The sequence below is a fragment of the Pipra filicauda genome, unplaced genomic scaffold (genome assembly GCF_003945595.2).
Source record: "Pipra filicauda isolate LSUMZ 115617 unplaced genomic scaffold, ASM394559v2 scaffold133_size2016399_pilon, whole genome shotgun sequence".
Classification (NCBI taxonomy): Eukaryota; Metazoa; Chordata; class Aves; order Passeriformes; family Pipridae; genus Pipra; species Pipra filicauda.
The window spans coordinates 824,188-851,792 of NW_024103807.1; the positions used below are offsets into that span (position 1 = coordinate 824,188).

The 27,605-nt window shown below is 34.6% G+C and overlaps 1 protein-coding gene across 2 annotated transcripts in view; it reads right to left on the bottom strand.

Annotated features, from left to right (window-relative positions):
* FUT8 (fucosyltransferase 8) overlaps window positions 1-27,605 on the bottom strand; it is a 116,312-nt gene that overhangs the window by 71,651 nt on the left and 17,056 nt on the right. Inside the window, exons 2-3 of one of the 2 annotated variants that reach the window (XM_027719591.2) lie at window positions 23,790-23,903; window positions 19,933-20,013 (exon numbers count right to left, since the gene is read on the bottom strand). The gene's annotated coding sequence lies outside the window, so the exon portion shown is untranslated. The remainder of the gene's footprint in view (window positions 1-19,932; window positions 20,014-23,789; window positions 23,904-27,605) is intronic. The other variant, XM_027719590.2, reaches the window with a different exon arrangement.

The following is a 27,605-nucleotide window of genomic DNA, read 5'->3' on the forward strand; positions in this document are numbered from 1 at the left end:
ATATATATATATATGGACTCATTTTAATAAGCACTGGATAAAGCAGTCTTCAGTTTTAACTACAAAGATAATACATTAACCAGAAACACAGCAAAGTGAGAAGTTATTTTTTGTCTTATCCAAACGAACAAAATGTCTTTGTAAGATAAAAATTGTCTTGGAAAATTAATAGGACAATTACATTATAGTAAAAGTTTTTTTTCCTGTTTACTTACTGGATTGACTTCATACAACTCTAATCTAATACAGCCACAGTCAATGATGAATAATAAAAATTCAAACATCAAGCATGATCTTCCTCCAGAGTAATAAGTCAATAAACTACTGATAGGCCTTGCAGAAACCTCATTCCAAAAGAAAATACAGAGTAAGAATCTTTGGAAGCAATGAAATAAAAGAACAGGCTATGGAAGTTACAAGGACATAATTTGCGTTAAAAAAGAAAGAATTTGTGACATCAAATTGCTTCTTACACTTGCAAACAAAGGCATAACAAAATCTGGGGATTAGAAATTCAACCTGGATAAAATCTGCTCATGAGAAAGGGGAAAGTAGTTCCTAAACACACAAGTGCAAAACAGATAAAGGCATCAGCCACTGAAACAGATGCTTTCACTAAGTAACAGATTCTTAGTTACTCATTCCCTTTTAATTGAAGAACCAAAAATGCTTTCAAAAGCCTAAAGTAGTTCAATCAAGAGGCTGAAAAGAATTGGGTTTTCTGCCCTGCATTAGTCATATGAGAGCTGATGAAAAGGCGCATCCCTTTTTTTAGCAGAACTTAGGGCTTAGTATGTTCAATAGAGCACCAAACTTAATAGTCCTGATTCTGTGAAATACTTCTGGAGATCAGTAAACCTCTACCATAAAGAAGGCCTATCTTTTTAGCCTATCCAGCCGCATGTCAAAATTTTGACAATAACCACATAGTACACAGCACATATCCTGAAAAGATAAAGTGTTCAGAAGCTTTCCTGAACAAGACTTGATGGAACATCCTGCTGAATGTCACTGCTGCTTCAGTAGCTAGGGATTTCTATTAACCAAGAGTTTCTGTGTCAGCATGCCCCCACTACTTGTCACATGATGTGATTCTAAAATGTGAGCTGCATTTACACCGCATGTAAGCTACAGATTTGCCAACACTTCTCTAGAAAAACAAACCCCAAGGCCTCTTAGCATGATCTTGTCAAAATGTGTGCAAACACACTTAGTCATTAATCTTTCAGACTACTTTTCTGCCACAACAGCCAGACTTTTGATTTTTTCCCCAAAAGCCACAAAAAGCCCAATTAAAAAAAAAAAAAGCTATTGCTTTCCAAATTCCTCTTGAATTAAGCTGAACTTATCATTAGAAGCTAAAAGAAGAACATTGTTGCTTTTCTACCATTTAGAATATAGAGCAGTAAGGTAAGGTCTTTCATCCTGCATGTGACGTGGTTCCATAATTAAGAAATTCACAAAGTAATGAGATGCTCCTTTACACCCAAGACGTTACTTTGTTCCGCAATTTTGCATTAGAACCCAAATTTATCAATATCAGACATGCAACGTTTGCTTTCCGTTTCAGTGCTCTTCTGAGACCAAAGTACAGCTGCCTCTTCCGCTTGGGGAAAATGCAGCTTATCGTCAGCAGAATAATCTAGATGCCTTGGGAAAGGAACAGAGTGGGACAAAAAGCAGTGGACAACCTTAAGCTAATATTTGATGTTTCCATTCTCATTGGCATTGAAGTTCTCCACTAAATCTTTTCCACTAGCTTCCCCATGTCATTCCTTAATGGCTGCAAACATCAGAAGCAAGATCAGAGGTAATATCTTTCTTCTTTTGGCTGGCATCAAAGCAACATGCAAAAATTTAATAACCAAGAAACTTAACATCAGTCTGTTCACAACTCAGCTGGATGTTTATAAATCAAGATGAAAAACAGGCAGATGAGAGAGCTGCTGAGTTTGTAATAGTTATGCAAAAATGTATGACACTTGGCAGCCATAAGAAAACTGAAGTGCTATTTGCAACCTAGGAGGTTTTGCAAAATCAAAGCATAGTCAAGACTATATGGTATTCAGATGCTGAAAAAACTGAGCTAAAAGCCTTTCTTCTTACACATGGCAAGCTTGGAGACTGGGTGATTTGACAACCCAGTAACAAAAATGTCAGAATACGGTTTTGAGTGGGCCACATCAGGGAAAGAATGTCAAATGTGATCATTATCTAAATAATCAGACTTGCTTTGTATCACCATTTTCTAGTTTAAATTGACTGTGGTTTATGCAGTGCTTCTTTAGAACAAGACAAATTTTACCAAGGATTATAAATACTAATATTGCCATATGATGAAGTATTTGCCTTAACTTTAATTCCACTGTGCCACAATATATGGATCTTAACCTGTAAAAATTCCCCTTGGGAATCCAGTTTTCTTCTTCATAGACAGAAAAATTTTACTTTGAGACACGGAACTTTACATGCTACAAAGCACAAAAAAACCAAACACATCTAATAAGCTAATTCAAGTATGGGAAGCAGTTTATTTGCATTAGCATATAGGTTCCTGCTGTCTAATTTACACTGGTTTACAGCTGTCATAGAGCTCCATGCCACCAAAACTTGATTGCTTTCTGTATGTGATTCTCACCGTGACCATGGCCCACAAGTACCACTGATCTAAGATCTATTCATTTAATTAAAACTGAAGGAACTGAAAAACTCAAAGTATTTTGTACAATAATAAGGCTATGAATAAAACAGGACTGTGTAAGTTGCAAGTCAAAACCTCACATAATGCTGTCAAAGCCTTTTCCTCTCAAAATTGGTGTGACATATCACTAAGGGGAAATGATAGATGAGTTTAAAACTTACTGAGTTTAAAACATCTTTGAAGGTATTAGCTTCTTGTTTAACTCCTTTTATGTCAAGTATTAAGTTTACACTATTGCATTTGGAAGTAGGTAGCAAGAGTTGAATTCTGCAGATGCACAACATCTGAATTCTCTGCTGGAGAATTTAGGGACAACCTTTGCAAAACTAAGTGTCTTACCATATCAACGCTAATATAGATTAAATATATAGTAGAGCAAATAAATTTTACTTAAGACTCTCACACTCTTCTTTTTCTGAAGAGCAGCAGCAAACCACAGAAAGACAGAAGTCACAATGTGTGCCCAATCATGTGAAACCAGAGAAAGATGAGGGGCTACCACACAACACAGACATTTCTACAGAAGAAATGTTATAAAAGATATTTGGATGGTAAACTAAAACATGAAACACAACTTTTTACCTGTAGTTTATAAAATGATCAGCATCAAAACTTAGAGGAAACAAAGCTGTTACAGGACACATTTTGTCTGTAACTGCTCTAATCAGAGAGCTAGCCACTTCTCATAACAAATTGACTAAAAAATCCCAATAATAATTTTAGTAAACACAGTGATTACTATGCTCTTCTATGAAATAATAAGGCATTCCTAGCACAAACATAGTTAAAGGCTCCAAAAAGCAGCCTATTCAGAAAACAAGATCAAAGAAATTTTGTAATTGTCTGTGATTTTTATATCCTAATGCAATCTGAGCATACCAACACTTGGTGTTCATGTTTTAATTTACAAATATACACCATTTCATGTGTATATGTACTATTTAAAGCACAAGCAAACTGCACTTTTCAAAACAGTGTAATAAACTAAAGGGCTCACAGGGTGTCACGTGCTGCTGCTAGTATAATTCAGTCCTTCTGTATTCAAAGGACTTACTGTTCCTGCTTTGCACCCCTAACTTAGATCCTGATCCTGCAACTGGCATTCCCACTAGCACCCATACATATCCAAAGTGTCAGCTGCAACCAGTACAGGAGAATTCTCAGAAACAAAACAGAACCCCATACTACCTATGGGATTTCACATATTTTAATTTTTAAAAAACTGGTCTGAATTATTTTTAATCTTTTCAAAATTATATTCAGTCATCAATTTGGAGAACTATTCATGTTTCCTTTTTTTTATTTACATGCATTTGTGTAAGTGATGTCAAATAAAAAACTATTTACTAAATACAATTATTCAAGGGAAAAAACCCACAGAGTACCAACACTGCATTCTCAGTGCAATAGTGCCTGACCTATTTTCTAATCACATTATATAGAGTAGAAGATTGAGACTGCCAAAACACCAGAGGCTTCATTTAAAATATAAATAATCACAAAGAATTACATTTCAAGTCTGTCAGAGATTAAAAAAAAAGCACATTAATGTACTAAAACTTGTTTCAAAGGTCAGGGAACACTACCTGTCTTAAATTATAAAAATCCTTAATGTCTGCTATTCAAATATCCCAGAAGTGTAGTGCATGGAAAAACATAACCTGAAAATTAGACAAATAACACTGATAAAGTGGTAACTGATTTTCTCCCCATGCTCTATCCATCACCACACAATACTACCAACATAACAAGCATTCTTTTATAGAGACTGAATCAAACAGCCACCAAAACTCTGACTGCATTTTACAATCTGTACACAATTGTAAATTGTAAATCTGTGAAATACAACTTGTATTTTATAATCTTTTTCTCAACCTGAACAACTTGCAAATTGACTTGTAAAGACATCAAAATATCTAATCATATCACTACAGTATCTCAGATGCAATTCTAACTCTCTCTCTTCTGCTCATAGTTAATCTAAACTTGATATAAATCTAAATAATCTTGGACCACATACAAATGCTGTTTTCAGATTTTTCATAAGGCACCAACTTGAAATGAAATGTAATACTAATATGAACACATTTGTAGACTGGATCCAGCAATAATAATAATATCACCTGATTGAAAATCCTATGATAATTGGTTCTTCTGAAAAATAGTTTTATGGTCTGTTAAGCCACCTTTTCAGGTGTTGATTAATTCCACATAAATGACTTCAAGACTGTCAGTAGGTGCCACTACATTTATTTGGAGTAAAGTCTTAGCCTTCTTTACGCACTTAAACAGCTTGTATGACAGAAGGAATGTTCACACTGAATTTCTTTCAGAAAATGTGTAAAAATTTTGCGATAACATTTCTTCTTTATAAATTCAGAATAAAATACAGAAGTGTTAAATTCCTTCATTAAATTATAAAACGGAGGTTAAATGAGAATGCTGTACTTTTTTACTTTTACCTAGAGCACCACTACTAATTACTTCTGTAATTGCTACCTTACCTGTCACTACCACAGTGTTTATTCAATACAAGTGAATGATAAGGCTTTTGCTATGGTCAGTGTAATGCTTTAGCAGTTTAAAATATTTACAGGTCTGGTCGCAAGATATTCTACTTCACATTGTGGTCATCAGTCTTCAGAAGCATAGTGATCAGTTTTCACACATTAGGAGGTCAAAACTCACATAAGCTTTCTTAAATAAAAGAAACTAAAAAAAAAAAAAAAAAAAAAAAAAAAAAAGCTACCAGAATACGACAGGCAGATGGATTTTGCTATCTATTTACTAAATACATTTCAAATCAATATTAAAGATAGCAATATAAGGGAAAGACAGTAAAGAGAAATGTAAACATGCAATATCACAACATCCTACTACTGTAGTAAATTCAGGTGTTTTTATTAGCTAACGATTTTCAGAAACTTATTTTCAAATACCAGATATTTAGCAAAATATTTTTGTTTTCTTTCAGAAAAAAAATGGAGGGATGGGCATGTAATTTATGATTACAAACTGTTACTTGCTCTTTCACAGAAATATATATAACATTACAAAAAGGTTCCTTAATTACATATACCAAGAACCAGTACTTCCTACTTTTATACAGTATCAGACTAAGTACTTATTAATATATTTCATAAGATTCCTCTAGGAATAACTCTCTATGAAATAATTGATGGAACGGAAATTACATACACTGAGTTTATCTCACTGTGATTTACACAATTGGTTCCAGAGAAAAATAAATTATTTCGGATCCAAACTTGAGACTGGGAATCTTTATGCATTTCAGTCACACACAAGTAGTTGAACTTCTTAAAAACATGCATGCAGTGGAATATATATTTTATGTATATCAATATACCCTTGCATTTTATAGCAATCATGATAGATGGAAGTCTAAGATAGCACTGGGTGATCAAAAATTCAACACTGTTTTTTTTTTTTAAAAACTGATCTATTAACGTTTTCCAAACTGCAAAAGAGATTCCTGATGCTAGCAAAAATAATGGTGTAATGACAGCCATATCTACAAGAAAACAGAATGTTTTCATTTGTCTCACATTACTAAATAATAATAAGTTCTTAAAGAAACTTGGTTATGCATAAGTATAAAAACATTTATGTGTTGTCAAAAGCCAGGCAGGTTTTAAAAATATTATTAGAATATTTGTATTGCAACACACAAAAAGAAATTATTTGCGATAAACAGCAACAACTGTCAGACAATACTGTTCTTTTCTATTCTTTTTCTTTAGCAATGCATATTAAGATCATAACCAAGAAAATGGCAACACTCAAGGCCACTGTTTTGAATGATAACTTTAACACAGTGAGTTTATTAAACACCATCTACAAACTCGCACAAAGTCTTAGTTTTCCTTGAACTAGAAATGAACCTAAAGCTGTACTTTGACACTTGTTAAACCTAAACCACAACAAATTGAACCAAACTGAAAAATGTGCTGGTTGCTCTTTAAGTGTACATACAACAGTACCTGTCAAATACAGAACAAGACAGAGGGTGGGAGTGGGGTGAAGATGGCAGGTGTTGTGCAAAAACTTCATTATTACCAATTTCAGCTTTATGTTCATGGAATGTAAAATAATTTTTTTAATCTTTTCACATAGTATTCCAAAAATGCTGCCACATAACTGTACTGAGTAACACAATGCTACATGCACAGCTTCATTTAGTACCATTCAGATTTTTTTATTATTCATTACCCAACCACAGGACGACCTCTTCCCAAATCGCAATATGTACTCATTTCTACCTTCCTTCACTCCCTATCTATGTTAGAGAAATGCACAAAAAATGTGCAATTAAAACGTAAACATTATGTCAAGACTATTTCGAACCAAATATAATATTACAGTTTCCTATACAGATTCTACTCAGAAAAACTCAAGAGACCCTTTTTTCCAGATAATTTATTCTTATGATGAAATACACATGACCTAGCATAGCAGGATAAGATGAAACCTTGCATTACACTGTTTTTATTATGAAAATTAATCATATATTCTGGTTTTTTCCATTCCCTTATGGGGTCACAAATTCACAAAAAGACTGTTTCTCTTTTCCCAGAAGAATTTCGTTTTTCTAAAAGTGATTGTTGAAAAGCCTTGCCAAAACCAGGCAACTTAATTATAGGTTATTGATCAGCTCACCTCTACATTGGTTCTTCTTCAATGTACCATACTTAAATACATATCAAATAACTTTTTTTCACAGTTGCTCCAGATTTATTTGGCACAGGAGTTAAACTTACATATCTTTTACTTCAAAGACCAGCTTCAAAATTCTTTTAAAATAAGGTTCTATGAAATATGACAGCTTCTGATTTTCTGGTACAGAGCCTAATATAAGCAATAGTTACACAAGAAAGTCAGTTCTATGTATACAAATGAATAGGATTTGGTCCTAGTACCAAAGTATAGTCAATTAAGATGAAGGTATAACCTTTGAAAGAATTCTGTTTTCAGGGAGGAGTGGGGGCCAACATTTCACAGTGCTGTTGAGAAAGGTTTCCCACATAGAATACATTCTTCTGGAACAGTTTGACATAAGGTTTTTTTTGTTGTTGGGCATTTGGTTTGGTTTGAGTTTGGGGTTTTTCTGTTAGTTTGATTGTTAGATGGTTTGGGACATTTTAATGTTTTAAGTGTTAAGCCTACTCTTCTCTCCTGCCCAATTCTCTCAGATTTTCTTTGCTTGATGAAAAAAAAGTTATATTATAGACCAAACTTAATGTTAGGATATAAATAAAAAGGCATGAAACAAAATAAATCATTACAATCATACACCATCAAAACATTCTTACATATAGTTCTGATGATTCCAGAAATGAGGATCATTAATTTAAAACACTGAAGAGATTTATCAAGAAGACAATGGGGGAAGAGAAATCAACTTATTCTGACAATGAATAAAGAAAAACATTAGGTTCCTCCAAACATTTTTTAATCAGCTCTACCAAAATGATCCCAAAATAATTGTTGCATTTGATATTAAAAAATAAAATTTTAGTGATTATATGGTTCTTAAAGTGTTATAAAATAACTTGTCTTCCCTGTTTGCTTAGGAAAAGGTATTTTTATCTTTCGTTCCTTAATCTTGTCTAATTAAATGACATGTGGAGAAAGATAAAAATACTCCCACACAGCAGAAAAACCTAGAACCCTCTCCACAATTTGACTGCATGAACTGGTCCAGAGGAATAGAGGGAAACAAATGGTAAAATTGTTCTTGCCTTGAAGAACACTGAACAGACACACTGAGAAATCCAGCAGCTGAACAAAGATAATCAATTCATAAACACAACAATCTTACTAGATGAAAGTAACATTTGATTAGTCATCATAACAGGCCAGGAATCAGAAACATAAAAATACTTGCAGCATTAAGCTGAGTACCAGAATAAATCACATTTCAGAAAAAATAATGTAGCTGTGAACAAAAGAGAAAACCAGAAAAAACATTTGTTCATACTATGACTGCTAAAAAGAAAATAAACCAAAAATTAAAAAAAGAATCCTTTTCTGTGTGCGTATGGACACACAACATGCTCCTAACATCTCTAAAGAAATGGCACAGATTAAGATACTTGGAATACAAGATACTAACAGAAGTACATGGCAATGACTTAGAGAGTGTCTAATGTGGAAAGGGCACATACATGTATGGACGTACTAAACTGCATCAAAGTCCTGATTATTTTCTGCATCAAGCTACAAGTTATTTCTTCTGATGCTTCTTTACAGCCTGTTTTGAGTCTCATTATATACAGACCTGGAGAAAATCCATAGATTTTAGGAAATCACACAAAACTTATTCATTATATTTGATGTGCACTTGGAAAAGATCTCATCCCCTCTGCCACGAACTCCATCTCTAGATGATATGTTTACAACAGTTACAGTTACTAAATTATGAAAAAGCTGATGCAAAGGAATAAATGAAAAGCAGGCGATAAGCAATCCTTTGACACAAGGCGAAACAGGAAAACCCCCAAGTACTGCCAAATTTGAGGGATTTGCAGAGTTCAAGACTGAAAGATCAGTGTTCCAAAAAGGCATGGGTAAGAAAAAAACACAGAATGACAGGCAGAGAGCTTATTCTATTAAGATACTCTCTGAAGTCATTAGAATTCAGGAACTATATTCCACTAATTTTTTGAGCAGAAATGGAGTTTTCCTTTTCCTTGACCTTGCTTCATGCTATGATCCCTGCTCTAGTGAGGCATCAAAATATTAATCCACTTAAATATATGTTGCTGTAAAATGCTCCCAAACTCAGAGATTATTTTACAATGGTCACATCCTAACAACACTCTCTGGAATAGTGCTGTTGTACTCAACAGCCAAAACTAAATATAAGCTGGTAGCTGAAAAATCTAAGTTTGGTGGAATAGTTCTTAGTGATTTTGTAGCATGTTCAGAGTACATGTACATGCCACTACTTTTGACCTAAAGTCAAAACATTTTCAGAAATATACCACTTCAAATACATTATGAAGCACTGACGTAGAATGAATGTTCAATTTTCAGTTTTTGCAAAATAATTTCCAAAGTATCAGCATTAACTTTTCCCATCCAACAGAGCTTAGTTATTCAGATTCATCATACAAATCATTTTATATCAGAATACATTTTAAGAATATATTAGTTAACAGCAACAATTATTAACTGAAAAACAGAGATTCCAGCTATATGTAAACTAGTTTTCTGGAATATCCCAGGAAAAACAGGATACAACATTATAAAACAGTAAGAAAACATGGAGATCAGCAGACTGAAAACAATTAGATGAATTGTTTTAATGCAACTAGTGGGACAAAATTAGCGTAAGCATCTTTAATCTGAACGTGAATTTAACATAGAAATGGTTTAGTAACAGAGAAATACAAAGATCATAAAACATGTTTAGCAAAATAACTTAAGAACCTATTTTAATAGTACTGCTACACTGGAAAATTTTTTTTTCCGGAAAGGATTAGTTATCATACTACTGCTAACAGTAGCACATCACTTGTTTTTGTAAACGTTCTGGCTCCTGTTCACAAAATCCTGTAACCACAGAAAGGTGTACAATACAGTTGACTTTCCAGAGCCTTTTTTATCACTAAGATACGATTTATACGAACTGTTTTACAATGCTCTGTGAGATGCTAATCACAGCATTCTGAAAATTAGGAAAACTCAAGAGTCCACTTCCCACAACTTCATTAGTGGTTTTTTAGTGTCCCTTTTATAAAATACCTGTGGCTTATCACACCAGTTTTCATTCTGCCACCCTCCAGAAGAAACATTAATTCTTCTCAGATGAGTGTTATGTACATATAACAATAGCATACCTAATTTTTCCATATTTGTTTGACTTCAGCAACTACCAAACCACACCGAAATGAAGACAAAATAATCAAGAAGAAAGGATGCATGGCACAGATGATGCACAAAAACCACAAACTGCTGCAAGTATTCACTGACCACCTGCACAGGGCTGAGTGGTGCTTTTGGGTCTGTGAAAAAAAGCAACAAGTTATAAGTTCATTCACTCTTCCAGTTATAGGACAATCAGTAATCTTTCAGATTATGTTCATGCCAAACACGACTGCACATTACACTGACAACAAAATCAAAGTAATTTGACAATGGCTCAAAATAGAAGGATTGCCCTCCAGAAATTTGCAATCCCAGACTACTATCAGCCACCAGATCATCTGCTTCAAGGAAAACACAAACAGCTATTATCACATATTAAGAGCCACTGAAAACACAACCTTCTGCCCAGCACTGCAACTGTAACATGCAGGAAAAAATATTTTAAGACAATGGAATTTCTAAACTGTGATGAATCAAGACAAGAGAGACCTATGGCAGTTCTACCTTCCTAAGCCAATCTTAAGCATAGAGGTGAAAGAAGTACTTTTCTACAGTTAAAAAAAGAATACCATGAATACTAATATGGCTAGGAAGGAAGGTGCAAAAAGCGGTCTTTTAAAAACAGAACTTTGTGAAAACATTAGCATATTTCCTGGATAGGTACATATTCAGTGGCAGAATTGCAATGCCAACATTCATTCAGAAGGATTCTACCATTAGCCCTACAGGTGAAATTCTACATACTGTCTAGAGAGTAGAAGGGAGTAATACAACTTCTGCATAAGAAGATGCAACATGATGCTTGAATATGCATTTGGCTGGCTGAAAAGGAGATAGTAATGCCTTGAGACAAGAACGGATTTCACAGACTCAGTGTTACTGTGCACATTGTATTTTACATGGTATTTGTGACAAAAATGTTACCAGTAATACACTGACTTTGGTAAGGGTATATTAATAGTCTGTTGGCAGAGGGGACTATGGTACCAAGAACTGAACTGGAATTCCTCTATAATAGTCTGTAACATGCTTGTTCCCTGAGCCAGAAAACAAGGTCTCAGTTCCATCTGCAAGACCAATGGCAAGCCTTCCTTTCTTTCCATCTTATTTGAATGTTCTACTATACTGTCTTGTTGCCCTGACTCTAATATGTCAAGTAGCCTTTTTATCAACAGAGAAGCTCAGAAAATTATTATCTAAGCTATGTCTTCCCTTCTTCTAATCAAAATGAGATTTTCAGGTGTCTGATATGTCAACCAAAGGCTACTGAAGGAAAGCATGGATTTATTTTGTTCACGTTAAACAAGGAGGAGTGTGGGTGAGAACACAAATACATTTTTCCTAGGAGAAGCCAAATTAGATCAGTTTGTTTCAGAAGTGGTTTGTCACCATCTTCCAGAGAACTGTAATCCATTCATCATAGCTTGCTTACAGATACTAAAAGGCTGTTGGTTGAACTGTTGAGTAGCTGAAGATAAAATAGTAGACACAGTGCATTAAAATAGCCGAAATTTTAGAGGCAGTGGCAATTATGGCTGCTGTATGATACTGAAGTTAATCGTGGCAAGATCGCACCTGGAATACTGTGTTCAGTTTTCAGCCCGCTACAAGACAGACATTGAAGTGCTGGAGTGTGTCCACAGAAGGGCAACAAAGCTGGTGAACAGTCCAGGGAACAAACCCTATGAGGAAAGGCGGAAAGAGTTGGGGCTGTTTAGCCTGAAGAAAAGGAGGTTCAGGGGAGACCTTATCAGGGTCCCTGAAAGGAGCAAGGTGGAGGTCAGCCTCTCCTCCTAAGTAACAGTTGAAAGAACAAGAGGAAACAGCTTCAAGTTGTGTGTGGGGAGGCTTAGATTGGATATTAGGAAAAATTTCTTCAATGAAAGGGTTGTCATGCATTGGAACATGTTCAAGTAAGTGGCTGAGTCTCTATCCCTAAAGGTATTTAAAAGACATGTTAGGGACAGGTTCAGTGGTAGACCTGGTAGTGTTAGGTAAACGGTTGGGCTCTACAATCTTAAGGGTCTTTTCCAACCTAAATAATTCTATGATTTGACAGCAAGGAAAAGGCATCTGCTCAAAACTTTATCAAAACAACACATAAAGGAAAAAAAAAGAATTTAAGAAATGCCTTATTGTACCATTCATATTTCCAGTTTACCACCCAAATCTGGTTTAAAAATCAGTTAGTTTGGTCAGTTAATTACTACCTTACTTTCAAAGAGTATTTCAGATCTCCAATATATTTTATTTTTATGGCCTTGGTTGTGACATGTTTTTGATTGCAATTAATTGCTTTTATAGTACATAATCAGAATTTCTACCTGGTTGCCAGAACACAATAGCTTATCCAATTTCATGGAATTTTTATCGCCTACTAGGTATTTAAGATGCTTTGAGAGCTAGTTCTTTCCTTTCTTTTCCTTACCCCATACTCAGAGCTACAACGAGAAAATTGCCAGGGAGGGAAGAATAATATTCTTGTGGCAGCTTGACATAAAAATAATAAATACAAGCTATGCCCCTGAACTCACTTAACCCATTCATCAATCCTCATACAGGTATCCAAAGGATTCTTGCTTTCTCTAAGAGTCTGTATCTGCTGGTACACCACCTTTTCGTGAATTAATTTTCATGGATGTAACTATCATACCCTCTTTTGAGTCTTGAAAGAAATCCACCCTCACGTAATAATGATCCTAATGTATCCCACGCAGGGATGGCATGAAACTGCATCAGAAAGTCAAAACCATGGAAAGCAGCATCCACGTTTCAACTAATATATTTTCCTCTTCTGGTAAAAGTCACCTATCACCCAACTTTTCATTCTTTTCCTGGTTCTCTTCTTGTATAACTATTATATACACAGAGGTATTTCTGGCAGGTGGGGGTGCACTTTCTTCTGCCCAATGGAAGGACAAGATGTGGAACACAGCAAAATCCAGCTCAACAACAAAAAAAAATAAAATTGAATTATGATGATTGTCAAACACTGGAGTAGGTCTCAGATGATACGGAATCTCCATTCCTGGAAGATACACAAAAGGAGAGTTCAGCAATGTGCTCTGACCCGAGCTGTTACTGAGGGGCTGAACTAAATGGAAATCCTCTCCAGTAAGATCCTACAATTCACACATGCTGAAAATAAACCTGTGTCGTTTACGACTGCAGCATGAAAAAAGTTTTCCAAAACACACTGGTTAATTTTAAAGACAGCAACTTGATTCCTATCTTAGCAACCATTAGGCAACTGAAATTGAGAGGAACATCAGTGAAAGACTATTTCACAAGACAAGGAATATGGCATCTACAGAGTGAACCAACATTAGAAAGAGACTTTTATTCATTTACAAAATAATTTTGTTTAAATACTAGATCTAGCTTTATCAGTAAAAGCGCATTTTGAAACTAAGACATGCAAAGCTAACATAAGTAAGTGCTATTCCTACAAGCAAAATGTTGAATTGTGAGCTTCACCACAAATCTACGTTCTTCCTATTTCAATAAACTAGGTTTGAATTATAGGCAAATCACAAGGAGTTTTTTAATAAAAAGATAATATAAGTTCAGCCACTTACAAGCCTACATTTATGTAGTATGAATGAAGGTTAACTGCAGTAGTTACAATGTTTTCTGAAATTTTTATTGAATTGATCACTGAAATTCAAAGATCACTGAAACTTTTTCCTACTTTTTTTGCATCAGAATCACACATATTCTTCCAAGTAATGCACATCTTTTACTAAAACCATCCATGAGATTCAATCACATTAAATGAGAGAATTAGAGAGAATGAATAATTCCCAAATAAATTGCTCAACTAGTTAGTTACCAAACAAGTCTGAAAACACGTCTGTTTTCAGCTCTCACCAATTCCCTTTCATATGGATTAAAGCACAAATCTTCATTACTTCTCAAGTAACACTTCAATAGAACAAGGTTCTTAAATCTCTAAAATGAGATACACTCTCACAGACTCCAAATTCTTATAGCTTTTCTAAACTTATTCTTAAGACTAATTCTGAATAGTCTTAGGAACTTCAACCTAGCCATAATGTACACACCACAGTCCAATAATACTGTATACAGCAGTTATACCTCCCCTACATCCCTCCTAGTGGTTGTGTTATTCAAAAATACTGTCTGCAACTTGTAAGTGTAATCTACAATATTAGTCTCCAGACCTGGGATCAAACATTTGGCTCATTTAATTGCAAAGCAATTTAACAGTTAGTGATCTCTTTCTATCAAATTCAGAGATTTATTAGGAGCCAAGAGCTAGCAAAGGCAATGACCAAGAACCTACTGCCATTTAGCCATACAGGAACCTTCCTTAGGATTTGAAAGTTCCCTGCTTACTGACAGTTTTTGCATTCATTAACGAATTTTAATACAGTTAACATGAGTTACAACAAATATGCTTAGGAAAAATCAATCTCATAAAAAGACTGTACCATTAGGATCAATTTCAAGTGAATCATCCCATAATTAACCTCTGTCTTGATTGGGTTTTTATACATACTGGCAAGCATCTAATTTTTCTTATTCCCTTTAGATTTGGTTTATTTCAACAGTTGTTTAAGAATAAAAGTAACAAAAAAAATTCCACCAAGACTGAAGTGTAAAAAGAATTAAATGAAGATTTTCTTAGGCCAACAGGTTCTTCCAATTTCAGAAGTGTTTATTAGCCACTATTTAACATAATCAAAACAATAAAGTACAGAATTATTAGTATAGTATAATTACATCATTAAAAAAGAGCAAAGTCAAAACAACCGCAGAATACTTCTATATTGTAGGTGTTGCCTTGATATTTATCCTCATATTGTTCTTGTCACCATGACAAGTACAATTTCTTTCTTCATATTCAACACAAAATGAAAAAAAAAAATCCTGTGACATAGATCCTCACATATTTAACTGCAGGAACTTGTGAAGCAAAAAACATTGCAGACAAAATAGACTTCTTGCCTGGCTATTTGCTCTGATCTTGTCCCCTTAAACAATTTGTCAACACATAGGTTTTGATTAATTTAACAGTCTAATCATAGATATTTTTAAAAGGGGTAAGTTATCAGTGATATTTGAAATTTGATTTTTCAGGCACTATAAAAATAATACTAACTTGGAACCAAATAATATCCACCAGGTTACCATGTCTAGTTTTTTCAAATTTTCAGTCAGTGTTTTAGATTTGGACTATTTAAGTTTAAAATTATATCCATTCAAGATAAAAAGTTACCTGTTACCTGGTCCGTTGGAAGAAAATATTTAGGCTAAAAAAATTTTAAAATAAAAAGACTGCTTTCTGTATAAAGAATTCTATGCTGCTTCTCGGCATCTTTTGCAAAAAGCTGCTCTCCCTATGCTCCACTCACAAAAGAGATAGACAATTAAGAGGGGAAAAAAAAAACAACAGAAAACTCCCAAAACCAAAACATCTAGAAACTAGACATTAAATCATGAAATGTAGTAAGATTATCAGAAAGTTATTAGATCACTCCTCTCCTCCAACAGGATATCACACAAGCTCTTGCGTCTGACTACATTTTATGAACTTCCAAAGACAGACATATGCTCTTCCCAGTCTACTGCAGTGCTTCATAAGCCACAATGCATTAATCTCCACTGGTAAAAATGTAAGCTCGTTAGGTTTTATGGTCTTCCAAAAGACCTAGAATAGCAACACTTACTCTCTGCATTAATTCAGCCTCATACTATTTCAACTTCTCTTAGTCTTGGATCCAGTGTTATGATCTTGGATACTATTTTCTTCTGCACTCTCCAATTTGGCAATATAATTTTGATTTGTTTGCATGTACTAAGTGCCTGGTTCCAAACTGGACACAATGACCTTGGTGGTTCCACTCCTAAGCTATGCAGAGAGATTTACATGGTGTTTTATGACAGCACTTCCATTTATTTATCCTGATGTGATGTTACATTTTCAGAACTACTTTTTGTGCACAATACTGTTGATTTAAGGTCAGTGTTTAACTCTCAATCTTTTTCTTCAGAACTCTCAGCCATTTCTTATCCTGTACTTGCCTATTTTCTTTTTCCTTAATTTAAAAGTAGTATTTTAAGTTTGCCCTTAATGGTTTGTATCCCATTTTCCCCCGACCATTCTAATGTGTTGCTTCATGTAAAATCCTACTCTAGTTTTCCAACCTCTCTGCAGTGTCTCAATTTGGTATCATTTTTCACTGCAGTAAATGTGCAAGTCAATGGATACATTAGCAACCTCTTTTCTTGAAAAGAAAAATGTGAAAGACTGTTGTTTGTGCTGCTGCATCTGACTTATATAGAAAGCACTTTTAATAGAGAATATATTTCAGAGAGTCAGAGAAGCAATAAGCCATCTTTCAAGCAGGAATCCAAGCTAAATTACCACCAGAATAGAAGAGTGAACTGAAACAAAATGTTTCAGAACAAGAAACAGACTTTGCTGATCCTCAGGCAAGGGGGAAATCTGTAGCAAGCAAGAAAGGTATTAGATACTCCAGAACCACAGATAAACGGTCTTGATAAAAGGGCAGGGCTAATTCAGCAATATACCCTTCTGAAAACATATTTTCTTTTTCCATCAGGAATCATACACTGATCTATTTAGATATGTAGAAACAGTGAATATCTATCCGAGATTTTAGGTGCCCTTACAACAAATAAAACTCAAGATATACGGGCCTTTTGTGGAGATTAGTTTATCTTCAAAAGCCTATCACAGATTAATCTAACTTACATAATGCCCAAGAAAGGATAAGAAAGTATTTTAGAATGTAATAAAAAATGTGCAGTTGATCTTTCTTTTTTTAATAAACTACAAAATTGCAGTTCACAACTGAACTAAGTGTGAAATATGATTTGGAAAAAAAAAGGGAAAGACTACCATGGAAATGTTTGTACATGTGTAAAGAAACAGGAAAAAATATTAAATTAGTAGATAGATTAAATATAGTTTTTCCAAGCCAGACTGTGATAGCAAAAAGTAATTCCAAATGCAGCTTGCTATGCATTCTGACAGGAAGTAGGAATCCAACACAATCCATAGATTGCATAATCAAGTAATATGGGGAAGGTATCACCTTCACTCTAGTACTCAGTTACTTGTCTCAACCTACCAGCACTACCTACATCTTACCTAGACACTAAGCTTAAATCAGCTTTGCTCCACTGCTCAATCTCCCTTTAGTAGTTGAGCAATGCGTACAAAACCATTGGCTTAACTAGTGCTCCAGGCACTGCAATTTATAGACCTGAACAAATCCTTTTAATTAACTTCCCATACAGATGGAACAGAAAAGGCAAGAAGAGGTTTCATGCAGTTTTCAACCACTGTTCCTTGTTCTTGCCAAAGGAAGGAATACATCTCTACAGAAGGTACAACCACCATCACAGCTTACAGACAAATCAAGACAGTGTGAACACAACATGAAGTATAAAACTATAAGTTAAGTACATATGCATTCATGCAGGCTCTAACAAACAAACAAATTTTAGTTTACAAAATTGTAAACCAAGATACAGACAAATTACTGTACTATGTAACATATACAAGGGACTAACCAATTCTGATTAGAGGTGAGGTTTTGACAAGTCATGCAATTCTTCACATGTACCTTTCATTCATTTTCAAGACTTGGAGATAATACACATGATACTACACAGATACTACACATGGGGCTGAAGAGCTGGAGGGCAGCAGGTAGATGGGGGAAGATCATTACAGATTTTCTAGTTATCTGCTAAGATTTTTTCCCTCTGAATCATTGTTTCTATTCTGTATCAACAGGTCATTACCACTAACAGCAATGCAGGATCTACCAAAATTAGCCAATTCTAGTCTAAAGTTTTCATAGAAGCCATGTCTGCTCCTCTCCAAGGTCAAATTATCAATTCCCAGTCTAACAACTTTAAGACACCATTACTGCAACCTGCTGGACAGATTCACTGACTACTGGCTGCTGCCTGGAGGGACAGGTTATGCTCCCATACTATTTGCTCCTGCCTGCAGTCTTCTTTCTTCCTTTGCACCACTGGAACACTTCTGGAACACTTATCTGAGCTAATCCAATCCACAAACCCAGAAACAAAATTAGCCACCTCTTTTCTGCATTTGTAAGATAATTCAGTAAACCAGTTTCATCAGAATAGGGAAGAAAGCTGGGTTCAGAAATGGAAACAACTCCTTTCAGCAACAGGAAGCAGTTACAACAGCTAACCCAGTTTCAAGGCACCTAACCAGACACTAGATGCTTGGAAAACTACCACCATATTCTTTGTTCTGTTCTGACCCCAAGGTCCTTAAAACATCATTTGAAATCCCATATTTTCTTTTTTTCTTTAAACTATTCATTAAACTCTTACACTAACATAGTACTTCTAGAATTATAACTGTATAAATAAATCATAATAATTGGGAGTACTTTAGATGTCATCAACCTGACAATCAGTACTGAAGTTGAGTGAACTGTAAAAGCATCTCATCTGCAACAAATTTGCTTGAACTTCTTGTTCAGTTGTGAAAGTTCAAGACATTTTCACAACTTTTTTATCCTTATCATAATTAAGAATACTGATCATAACAGTCTTTTTTGTTTCTTTGCATCAAAAAAAGAATAATGTCATAACGCTCCTGGTTTGTTTCTTTGCATCAAAAAAAGAATAATGTCATAACGCTCTTGGTTTCCAAGTTTACACCTGAATCCATGTTTCAGTGAAGTTCATTTCATCAAGCAACTTCTTAAAACGAAGAGAGTTTTATTTAAATAAAAAATTGTATCCTAAAAGATGAGTATTATCATACGTGCACAGACCTTCAAAACTGTAAGAATATGAAGTATTAACTTTTTAATAGTTGTCACCATATGAGAAAAATCTAGCACTGGATCTAGGATATCCAAGAGCACACAATACTTCACAGCCACAAAAGCTTAGTTACTTATAACTCTCATAGACACTTCACGGAACAGGGCCTGTGCCCAGTTTCTACCGAAGTATCTTTGAAAAATACATGTAATATCTGCAATACAGGTGAAAGGGCTCAAAAATACTGTCAAAGAAATAAGGGCTTTGTACCTAAGATGAAGAATACATTAAAAATGTTTTGATAGATTGATTTTTTTTTAGAGATGAGACGCAAGGAGGAGAAGGGAGAAAAATAGGTGTAAGGAAAAACGAAAGGTGAAACAGGTGACTGACCCAATTTAGTCAGTAATCTGACACAAAAGTGAAGGAGCTCTCTTTTGCAAAGTTTGCTTTTTTCAGCTGACAAGGATTTATCAACAGAAAAGCAGTTTTCAGTTGTGGACGCAACATCACAAAGAACAAGAAGTACTTACTTAAGAACAATAATTTTTATTCAAATTAATACTTTTGGGGACTCTTCTTCCTCACTTCCATTTTGAAGCATAGGTAGTTCTCTGAAAGTAGAAAAGGAAAAGAACATCATTAGTTTTTATCACAGAATCATTTAATTTGGGAAAGACCTTTAAGATCAGCCAGTCCAGCCATAAACCTACCACTGCCAAGTCCACCACTAAATCATGTCCTTAAGAGCTACATCTACACAACTATTAAATATTCCCAGGGATGGAGGCTCAACAACTTCCCTGGGCAGTCTGTTACAGTGCTTGACAACCCTTTTAGTGAAGAAACAATTGTTTTAAATAAAACCTTACTTTTAGGTTATCAAGGCAGAGAGTTATTACATAATTTCATGACAGTTGTCTAATTCAGAATGGCAGCACACTACTGAACCAAATGTTGATTCCCAGCCATTTAACAGAAAAGCAATCAAAAGCTGCACATATCAGACTGTGAAACAGCAATAAATTGGCTGTTGAAAAAGCTTATTTGTGAACCTGATTTTAAGGGAAGGAATAAAAGCAGAAAAGAAAAATAAATAGGAAACCAATTCAAGCAACAATAGTACCAGGAACAGGAGAGAAGATAAAATGATAAATGCTTCAGATAACTGACTTTTACTGCAATGAGAATTCTGCCAAATAAGTCTTATTTTTGAACTATAATTAAGTGATTTGATATTTCAAAAATAAGCTTCAACAGTTGTAGCATTAAATGAAGAAGGTGAACTGCCAACTCTAAGTCTCTCAAAAGCAGCAACAGTGATTGAAAAAAACAAAACAAATAAAAAAATAAAACCCTGAATTTTGTGTTTTCTTTTTCATGTAATAAATTATTTAAAATAATCAGCACCTACAAAGTCAGAGCCCATGAACTTCCAAAAATGGAATGCCTGTGGAAAAGAGGGAGATAGCCTATTTTCATTTCCATTTGAGACTGACAGTTTTGGTATACTTCAGCTAAGGCAGCACTCAATGAAGATTATAGCTTTTCCTGTGATACAGTATCTCAGCTTTTCAAATAAAAAAAATACAACATTGTTATTCCATGTATAAAAAGCAAAATCAGGGTTTTACCTTTCCAGAAAAAATAAACTATTTCTTTTATTGTACTCCTCATCAAATCAGTTACACTGCCTGCTTCACAAAAATGGAAAGGTGAAACTTTCAGCTGAAGGTAAGTCAAGAAGCCAGGCAGAATGAAATACAGAGCCCATCTGTTCCAAGAGCTACCCCTACAGTGAACCCATTAGTGTATGGTCTAGAACGATAGTTACTTTTACTTTTGTATGAAACATTATGATGTATCTTCTTACAAGTTCATATTTGCAACCTCATTAAAAAGTAGAAGGTAGTACATTATGTGAGTATGGAAAAATAGATTTAGACAGATTGGCTCATGGTAAACATGAAGTGGAAACATTTACATTTCATATAATAATGAAAAGAACTATTATTAAATTTACAAGCTGATTTATTTGTAAGTAATAAAACTGCAAGCAGTACCAAAAGACCTTCCAGTCCTACCAGGCTCAGAAAATCACCATGCTCTACAAAAACTTCCCAAAATTTTAAACTGTGATAACCTAAAATACATAAAAACACATAGAACAATAAAAAGAAAGCAAGAATATCTGGGTCGGTTTTTTCCACACTAATCTACCATCGGAGTGAAGTAGCTACTCAATAGCTGTTGACAAAGCAGAGGAGGAAAAAACCCAAAAAGTTCCAATGTAGTTTATACCTCTACTGCAGGAAAATTTGTCCACATACTGTCAATGATAAATTAAAAAAAAAGAAAAAAATTACAAAACACTGAAATATGTGGAGTTGATTTGACACAAAACAACCCAGCTTAGGCTGGACAAGACATTCGTAGCTCTGCTTCATGCTCCCTGTATGACAGTTAAATTTTAATGTGAGTTACGAGCTTTGTTTTGCAACCAACTATGTACTTATTTTAGAGTATTTTCTTGTAGCCCGTAGTCTGCTCAGACTAACTCACGAAGAAGTAACAAACACTGTACAGTAATCAGGATGCATGAAAACAGCAAATTTTCCTGTCAATCCACAAATCTATAACTAAGAGGAAAGAAATATAGCTTTTTGGGGCTTTTTTCCACAGTTCCACAAAAAGAATAGACAGTAATTTTGCATAAGTTGTGATTATCTTAAAACGGCCTACTCTGAGACATTCAAAACTTCAAAACTATCAAAGAGTTTGCAAGTTTCCGGCTTAGTATTGCTAATAAATCCCTGAAAACGGAATTCTATTTAAAATGTAAAAGATAAAACTATTTTAAAAATGCTTTGCATTTGTTGTTCAAACACCTCCACAATATTTACAAATATCACTAATTAGACAGTGGTTTCTTCCAGATAAATCTGCTCCTCTTGCAGAGATCTTTATGGAAATAAAGGTCATGAAGTGACCTTGTAGATAGGAAATTTTGGTTATATGCCCAGTTCTGACTGAATTGTTGGGTGAACATGGACTAGTCACTACAATTATTTTTTAGAAAAATTAATCTCTTTATAAAAAAATATATATCCTTATAAAGGGTTCAATACCATCTGCAGTGTTTAATCCAGTCTCCTGCATTGCAAGAATCCATTCAAAACCAAGTCCAAAACATTTCCTCAGCATTTTTCATGTAATTTGAAATTGAATTTGAAAAAGACGCAAAACTTGAATGCACAACAGCAAGATACCAGAGTTCCAGGATGCCACATTTTAAGTGCCTCCAACTACATGTTAGATGAAAAGACCTACATCACCTTGGGAATACAGAAGGGTGCAGCAGTGGGAAGAAAATGGAAACACTTCTCCCTTCCCATTTGTCTGGGGTAAACTGATTTAACTTTGAATATAGACACTAGATCCTTATGCCAGGCCAGGACTACTTGCCTAATACCACAGAAAGAATCAGACATCACTCAAAATCCCACCTTTAGTGAATGGCAAATTGTCTCTGCTTCAAAAAAGATAAACTATGCACCAAGAAGAGAAAAAATAAAAATAAAAAATATTCCCCTCTGATCTGAACAGGATACCAGTGGTAGCCCTAAGGAACAGAATTTGTAAACTTGGAAGCTTTATGGCAAATAACAATCAAATATTTTCTTGTCTGCTCTATCCTCTTTCTCAGAGATTTCTGTTATTCTATGACTACAAAATCTCATATGTTTATTTTTAATTTCTGACTCGAGGATCAACCTCATAATCTTGCACAGTCTTCTTATATAAATACTAAAACATCATCTTGAACCACTGAACCACTCCCCATTACTGAGACTAGACCCCATCCTCTGATTTTCAAACAAGATTTGTTACTAAGTTTATCCCTCAGATACATTTATTTTCAGATGTTTCTCTCCCATATATGCCCTCAAATCCAACTGAGACTTTTGTTATTCTTCCTAGCTCTTACTTGCCAAATTCTTTCATTCTCCTTTAAGAAGGTAACAGCTTAATCACACTAACAGTTCTTTCTTATCCCAAGGACTCAGACTTTTCTGGGTGTGACTGTGATCAGAGCTATATGCCATTCTCAATGTAAATCAACCTTTACTAGCTGGTCCTAGCAACCTTTTTTAAAAGCAAGAAACCAGGAGGTGTGGTTTAGAATCAAGTTACACCCACGAAGTCACATGATCTGAGAAAGAAAGAGATCAGGATCTGGGTCATACAAGAACGATCCACCTTTCTGGTACCAGGAGTTCTTATCTGTGCTCAAGTATGTGAATTTGCAATCTATTTGTTTTTTATTAAACTTAAATCATTTTCTATTACTCCAAACAGACAAATCTACTACTAAGTGTGAAAATCCTACCTTCTCCAGTACAAGCAATTTCTGAAGCACACAGACCAGCTTTTTAGTGAAGTCACTTGCATATTTTAGTGCTGGCTCTACAGTTTCAAGTAGCTGGCAGAGAACTCACTGAATCTGTGTTAGGGAAAACATTATATGAAAAGAATCAAGTTTAAGCAATAAAACCACTTAAACAACAAAATCAGTAAATTAGTAAAGAAAAAAATTATTCCATCTGTAAGCCAAGTGAGGCTCAGAACATGATTCTTCCAGTTTTAAGATATACTGTTGTATTCTAATAGAGAAGTAGTTTTTAACTGAAAAACTGAACTTCGTTTCTCTTATACCCATCAATCCATCTGTCTGGTAGCATTATTAGTTGCTGATACTAAGCAAATTTATTTAAACAAATATGGAAAGAAAGAACATCCCAGGGAAACAGAGGGGCAGATCATCTTTTTAATGATTATATTAAAAAAAAATAAGGTTATCAATATATATTATATAATGGCATAGGGCTTGGTTGGGTGTTTTTTTCCTTATGATTCCTTACTGCTAGAGCTAAAAAAGGTGGAATATATTCAATCCATAATATGCAAGGATCAAAGCCAAATCATCTAACTTCTACTGCACACAGAAGAAAGCTCTCGGGAATTAGCTGTTTTGCAGAGAAGTGCAAAGGATTCTTTCTGCAGTTCAACTCTGTAAAGGAGGTTCCCCTTCAAATAAGCTTTGATTACCACTGGTTTGAGAAGGACATACAGTTGTTCAATAAAATTCCACTTCAATCAAACAAGATCTGGGAGCATTATTCCTCACTATTCCTCAAAACAAACCTAAAAGACAAAGATCACCTCACACTTGTTTTTCTTTATCAGATATGACTTTGACACTTCGACCTTGTTCCAAGAGTACACCATTTTTAATAGCACAAATAACAGTTAGGAGCAAAATTCAGTATCATTTAGTGCTTATTCCTTACAGAAGAAAATATAAAATAGTTGCTATAAGGTATAAAGTTCCTTCGTGATATTGAAATTTTCACTCATAATCATTTCTCAAGGCATAAACTCAGCACTGTCTACAAAACTGATACAGTACACAGAACAGTACAAAATCCACTGATTTCTTTTATGAATGTATTAAAGAGACAAACAATTAAGTTATTAAATAACATCCCAAATATAAGCATATTTTTAATCAATGTGACCCTATGCAAGTTCTTTCCTGCTCCCCTCCTTCAAGACACACTGACTGGCCCAACCACTTGACTTATTTTTCCATTTTATTTATTTGTCCCTGGCTGACACATCCTATTATTCCTGGAAGACAAGTCACTGTTGTTCAGTGTCTGCAGCCCTACATTTTTCACTTTATAAAGGTTCATGTATGCTAGAGTGACATTGCTCACACATTACACTATTGCATGTGTAGCACAAATTTGGGGAAAATTTGGAAAAACACTTCAAGCACTGGACCTCTCTTAGTTCTCTAAAATCCAGGAAAACATATGTTTCTTTTCCCCAGAGTTCCACTTTTTCTCAGCCATATGAAGTGCCATCTGTGCTTCCCAGCCTAGCAGGCTAAAAATTTGCTGTCATTCAAATCACCAGTGAGCAAATTAAAGGCAAAGAGTGTCCTCTTTGATAAAATAACAAGATTTACAAATGGCAACCTAGATCACAGCTCCAAAGTAATGAGTGGCAAGCGTGGGTAGTTAAAGGGTCACAGGGAGGAGAAGGTGGTAAACAGTAGACTATCTTCAGAGCTTCCTTGTGAACTTCTGATTCTCAGTAAACTAACACAAGAACTATGGGGAATAAAACTAAGGGTTGCTGGAAATCTCAGAAAGTAAACAAAAATATAACTCAACTGACACAACACATTTAGTGGGATACTCCATAGTGTTAGAGAGCATACTTGGCTCAGGAAGGACCGATATATATGGTGGAGCAGGAATCTTGTCTTGAATATCTTAAGATCTGTATACTTGTTCTGAGATCCAGAATGCAACAGAAGCCAAACACTCCACATAACATTAGAATGAGAAAGTTACAGTGAGAAGGAAAGTGTAGACCTCCTATAAATTACCAAATCAGAAAATTTAAGTGGATGAGGACTTGGAAGGACTGTTGAGAGAGATTGTTAGATTGTTTATTTCTTTTTTTTTGTTGTTGTTGTTTTCTTTTTTTTTTTCATTCTAGACAGCTAGTAGAATCATTCAAAGCACAAAATTTAATAATAATGATTCACAGAGTAGGCCTTTTAGGAAGCAGATCACAGATAAAACTGAGTTAACCTAGCTGGTAACTGGCTTGACTACTGCCTTTATAAAAGTTAACCTTAAAGGTTACATCAATATATTAATGACTAAAACTTTCCCAGACACTAAAATGCAAATCATCATGTCAGAACAAGTCCTGAAATACTTTTGATAAAGGCCAACTGCACTCTTCCAACCTCTGGGAACAATCTGAGGGTTATCACATGGCTGGGAAAACTTCCAAATGGTACTGCACATAGCTACCTGTTTTGAAGGCTGAAAGATTAACAGAAAGGACAAATCTCAATCTGTGCCAGCTGTCCTCAATACCAGACAATGGTCCACTTTATTAGTGCTGATGCAGTCAAAAGGGATTTGAAATCAAACCAGCTTAAGGGAACTAAAATTAAGTGCAGATAAAGTCAGGAAAAGTACATAAAAGAAGAGGAAAAAGTAGTAACCATCTTTAGAAATTTAACTAAAAGAATTAGAAAATTTAGAGGCAAGAAAACCACACAGAAAGAACACTCTCTGTAGGCACAGGTTAATGAATGAAATGACTGAAAAAAAGCTGTCAGGAAAGCCCAATTAAGAATATTGTTAAGTGAGAATACAGTCAACATAAAAACGAAATAAAAGCTGAAATGCTGGCAAAGCCTGTCTCTTGAAATAAGGTTAAGAAATAAAATAAGAAAAACAAACCTGGGTTTGAATTTGAGGAAGAAAATAGTTTGTGCAGTACAGCTCATGATTATTTGTTACAAATTGCAGTAATTAGTTCAAAAGAGAAAGTCTATCCTACCAAAAGACAAGGCCATGAGCAATGTAGGACAGTCACAGAAAAAAAAAAAAAAGATCAGCAAGCTTCACAGAAGAAGGAAGACGGTACCATACATGTCACTGAAAAACAATTATGATGTTGAAAACACAACACGAAGGAACATGGCTGTAAGCTAATAAAAAATCTAACTTGCTTCTAGTTCATTTATATAAAAAAGCAAGGGGGCCTTGCTAATAATTAGGAAGGATCATTTTAAACTCTGGGGTTTAATTCAACTTATCAAACTTCTGACATAAAGGAGATAAAGTTTTTTAAAAATTAAAAAAGATACACTTTACTATCCACTACAAATACCACCTATGCCTACAAATAACATTACCCAAATCTTTTACAGTCAGAGAAATTTATATTGAAAAAGATGGGAACACACAAGAGAAATACCAACAGAACTATTAAAAATCCTTTATGTATGAATTGAAACAACTCATTTAGTAGATTAAAAGAAAGAAACCTCATTTTGTACTGTGCCTTAGATGGCCCCACCCTTTTTCTTCCTCTTTTTTCCTTCTTAAAAAGGTAAGTTCTTCAAACCTGCCCACAGTGAGCACACGGTTTGATTTTGCTATGGAAATTATAGTAGGAATTCATATATTATTTCATCTTTCCTTTTAAGTTTTTCAAGCAAGAACCAAATAAAAATCATAGCACTTTATTCCAAAGTCTATCATTGATCAGCTGAGTGACTCTGCTTTTACTAACTGACTGCTCAAATAGCAGTGCATTAACAAGATTG